The following is a 5,167-nucleotide window of genomic DNA, read 5'->3' as shown; positions in this document are numbered from 1 at the left end:
TCAGCCCAACGCGACACTTAACTATCTAGGAGACACGGAGGGATTCGATCTGCCCGGCGAGGAAGACACCTTGTACGTCCTACGCTTAAAAAACAACATGTATAGGCCGGCGGCAATGGCCGATCATCTACCCAACATCACACTCGGGGGTCTAGGAGGCACAATGGGGTTCGATCTGCCTGGCGTGGACGGCACCTCGTACGTCCTGTCCTTAAGAAAAGGCGTGTACGTGCGGCAACGTCTGCCAGACGACTTTATAGAGCCCAAATGGTTGATCAACATGACCCTCATCTCGTTAAAAAAAGATAGGGAGGTCTCCAAAATTAGGAACAACGGTATCTTGGTTGGGGTTTTCGCTCCGAAGTATAGGATAAGTACTCAGCTACCATGGGATCACATGAGTAACATGTTAGTTGTTTCAGGTCGGGAGGATGAGTTAAGGTTTGACGTCCCCGATTCCCAATTGGATGTTATGACTGTGAAACCAGGCTCCACACTCACCATAGAAGTCTACCTCGGATCTGTTCTTGATAATACAGAACGTCAAATTTTACTCGGGGTGACAATACGCTGGGGCGTCACAAGCAGGCTCCAACGTTGCTGTATCATCATACGACCGGACCTCTTAATGGGTTCTATAGTCCCCTCAGTAAGCACCTTCAGAGGCTCCTCCGATGATGTTCATGTGGACGCAGAGTTACCTATTAGCCTCTCGCCTATTTCCCTGTACGATGATCTAAACCTTATAAGCCTCAAATACACTGAGCAAAAATTAAATGTTGTACGATTTAAAGATCTTTTTTAGAATATATTATATGCACACAGGATGGGCCTGTACCCAGTCGTAGAGGAAGTCGCGAAGACCCTGGAAACCGTAGACGGGTTCCGCTTGAGACAGTTATGTGAAGTAAAACGCCAACTAGAACAAGACCGCGACACGCGGAAAGCACTATGCAAGAAGTACCATAGAGCTTTCAATATCGTGGATGGGGCTGATACTGTCCTTACAGCAACCAGCATGGGACTAGGGGCGGCAGGTGTTGGGTTGTTAGCCACCATCGTGGCCGCACCTATAGTGCTAGTCATTGAAATAACAGCTGGGGTGGTAGGGGTGGCAGGGTTGGTGTTTAAGTTTGCATTCCGCAGATTGCATTGTAAAGGGTTGAAACACGACGAGATCAGGGTTCTGGCCGAAGCAAAGCTGAACATGGTAAGCGAGCGTATTTCCACGGCACTCACTAACAGTAAGATCTCAGAGGAGGAATTTCGTTCAATTCTTACTGAACTCGACAAGTACCGTATGATGAAACAAGAAATCCGGTCCAAGTTTCGAAAGTCTGCTATCAGCGAAGACGAGAAAAAAAAGTACATAGAACAGGGGGTACGAAAAGCCCAGCAAGCCTTCATTACGAACACCAAAGCGATCATAAGCGATTCACATTAAACTGTTTCATTGAGGTCAACACGACATAGAGCTCTAACGTGATCAGGAAAGTGCTAGTTCGCGGTCATAGTGACCGGGAAGTTAACTGGGGATTCAAAAGTAGTATATACAATGGGGGTGAGATCTAAGGGCCTGACAAAAGCTTTATGGATGAAATAAAGCTTTACAGCGACCTTTCTTGAAAGTGATCTCGTACCCCCAGTATATCTACTACTGGTGTGACTCCATAGAAGTCTTCTGCATTAACACTGACGCCATTTTCTGTGAGATACTGAACAGTTTCATGCTTAGCATGCTCAACTGCTACATGAAGTGGTGTGACTCCATTTTTATCTTCTGCATTAACACGGGCACCTTTCTCTATGAGATTCTGAACAGTTTCATGCTTGGCATGCTGAACTGCTACATGAAGTGGAGTGACTCCATAGAAGTCTTCTGCATTAACACGGGCACCTTTCTCCATGAGATACTGAACAGTTTCATGCTTGGCATGCTCAAATGCTGCACGAGATGGTCTGACTCCATTTTTATCTTCTCTCCATTAACACTGGCACCTTTCTCTATGAGATTCTGAACAGTTTCATGTTTGGCATGCTGAACTGCTGCACGAAGTGGTGTGACTCTATAGAAGTCTTCTGCATTAACACTGGCACCTTTCTCTATGAGATACTGAACAGTTTCATGTTTGGCATGCTGAACAGCTACATGAAGTGATGTGACTCCATAGAAGTCTTCTGCATTAACGCTGGCACCTTTCTCTATGAAATACTGAACAGTTTCATGTTTGGCTTGCTAAACTGTTACATGAAGTAGTGGGACTCCATTCTTAACTTCTGCATTAACCAGGGCACCTTTCTTTATGAGATACTGAACAGTTTGATGCTTGGCATGCTCAACTGCTACATGAAGTGTAGTGACTCCATAGACGTCTTGCATTAACTATTATGATAAGGGTCTTGGGTCCAAGTGATGGTTCCGGTGAAACACCTTATCTAACTGGCGTGCTGGTCTGCTTGGGGGAGTTAACTCAGCAAAAGAGTCCGAAGTCACAAGAAGCTAATCACAATTTTATTTACAAGAACAGAGTAACATGGGGTGGCCACACAGAGTCGGTACAACCCTCTGGGTTGAGCTAGAGCTGACCTGTGTTGGGAGTCTAAACCCTACTGATGGACAAATGAAGTTAGAGACTTTTTATCTACAATTAAAACAATAAAGAGATTATGATTGGTTGACTGATACAAAAATGGGTGTAACCTACATTAGCCTATCAAATACAGAATGTACAAAATTGGGTGTGTCCTTCAATGACCAGACAGGGCAATTACTCTTAATCCTGTTAATCCTATTTTAACTGGCACTTATCTTGTTGGCACTTTTACTGGATCCTTGGATGCTTACCCTGGGCTAGATCTTAACGAGCCTAATCTGATGTGTCAATTACAGGTGCTTGGATTACAATAGATGCATTTAATTGTCTGGCCATAACTCTGAATTACTGAAAGGGTTGCTAACAGCTTGAGTCCTCAATACCTTAGGCTAGGATTTTATCTTGAATATCTGTGAAATTGTGTAGCCGTAATTTATACCTTTTTAAATAATATGTCTGTGAGATGAGTTTTACAACTTTTGACTGGAGTCTTTCTCTAAGCTATTACTAATATTCTATATTTATATTTTCCTAATATCTGAATCCTAATATATTGCTTGTAGTGGTAATAATGAATAATGAATTTTGTATGAATTATTATTCCATGTATCTTCCCCGCTGTCTGAAAAAGTTTGGTCCCCAAACTTGGACCAACAAAAATTGTTAGATGGCCAATGGTATAATATTTAAATGGTAATTAGATTGTCTCTTTGGTATTGGGGCACAAGTTCCTTCTGCTGTCATCTGGTCGTCTGGATGTGGAATCGGGCTTGTCATGGCTCTGTGTACTGGTTCTTTATGTTTCCAGGAGGCCTTGTGCTGGTTCCATATCCCGATTTTGGGGTTGACTTCTCCATTATCACATGCAGACAGATGATTTACATGAAAAATTCAAAAAAAAAGAGAGCTTGCTGCCAATAATATACACGTGACTTATTTTGGTTTGTGCGTAATACGTACATAAAGATACTTTTCCCTGCAAATAAATTGTCTATTAGTGCATTGTAAGAGGTGACTTTTATGTATTGAAGTCATGACCTGGAATAATGCATGGGCAGTTAATAATACGTCGTTCATTGGGTAATAAACACATAAATGTCATGTATGAGCAAATATATACACATGTGCTTGTGCTTTTAACAAGTGCATTAGTTCATTGAATCCACACATATACATACTGTGTTAAGAACCATTTGTTAGGTACCTTGTTAGTCTTTTAAACATCTTAATTTGTTTAGGGATTTTTATTTTGTTTTATTTTATTTTATTTTAGCTTAGGTTTACCTTGATTTATTAGTCTGAGTTTACTTCACTCAGTTTTGGTTCATTTTAATTCAGCTCAGCCTGTACGTTTGGCTGAGGTTCGGTTTAATTTCGCTTCCGTTTTGCGTTGGTTTGTTCGTTCCGCCTTCGGTACGATTTATTTCGCTTTCGTTGCTTCGGTACGATTTATTTCGCTTTTGCTTCGCGTTGGTTAAGTTTGTTCCGTACGGTGTATTTCGTTTTCGGTTCGCGTTGGGTATGTCCACTTTGTTTTTAAGATTGGTTGATCAGATCAATGCACAAAAGTTGTTGTGATGCAAATAACTCAGATGATCAGGCTGATGCCATTTGTTCACAACTAGTGTTATCAGGTAACACAAAGTGAAATGACAGGACAAATATACGTTCCCCAGAGCTAACAGATCCATTTATTAACGAGGTGCTGTACCTTTTTGCAGGAATATGACTATCTGGCGACCACAGGTATATATCGGGCGACAATATTGGTATGGTATGGTGGGTCTGTAACCCTTGTGCACTGCACGATATTTAAAGGAGCCAACAGTTCCGATGCCTTCTTTGTGTACAGGAGAGCGTTTGGATTTATAGATGGGTAATACACCAGGAGAATCATAATCCTCTGGGGTGTCAGTATCAAACCATTCATAGAGATCCAACCAGCTCTCATTGAGGTAATCCTGTATGAGGTGGAGAGGAACAGCTTCAAAATACGCTGTATGATATCTATGATCACTTTTGTCATAGTTATATGAGACTTTGACATAGCAGTCTCCTTGAACTATTCCAATGCCCACAACTCTCTTTATATCTGGAATGATTTCTCGTAGGTGTATAGGTTCCATTGGGTATGATTCAACGTCCAATAGTGGGTCTGTAATGATTGGTTGCTGTCTCAAACTTTTTGACAGTACATTGACTGATTTATCGTTTTGTGTTGATTCTCTTTGGTTGAAAAAATTGTGATTCTTCAGTGGCCGTTTTCGTCGTTTTCCTGACATATTTCTCTTGACGTGAAATTCTCTCCGAATTGAGTCTGGAATGCTGCTGCCATATTCCCATGTGTTTCCTCTTTCTGGATCTGTCCATTTCACTCTGTAGTAGATTTTGTTGTTTGCTCTCTTGGAAGCAAGAATTGAGTGAATGTCATCAGGATTGAAAACCTCGGCGTCATTGCTTGACGCTGGTTGTTGAACGTGACTTGATTCTGATTGTGGCCTTGATTTTGGCTGATGATGTTTGCTGTTTACCCTCTTTTCCCTTGTTTGTATTTCCTTTCTTCTTGGTGGGGG

This window comes from Haliotis rubra, unplaced genomic scaffold, assembly GCF_003918875.1.
Source record: "Haliotis rubra isolate DU_JTF1 unplaced genomic scaffold, ASM391887v1 Scf1476, whole genome shotgun sequence".
NCBI classification, from domain to species: Eukaryota; Metazoa; Mollusca; class Gastropoda; order Lepetellida; family Haliotidae; genus Haliotis; species Haliotis rubra.
The sequence above is the reverse complement of the archived record's forward strand: the minus strand, read 5'-3'. Positions refer to the sequence as shown.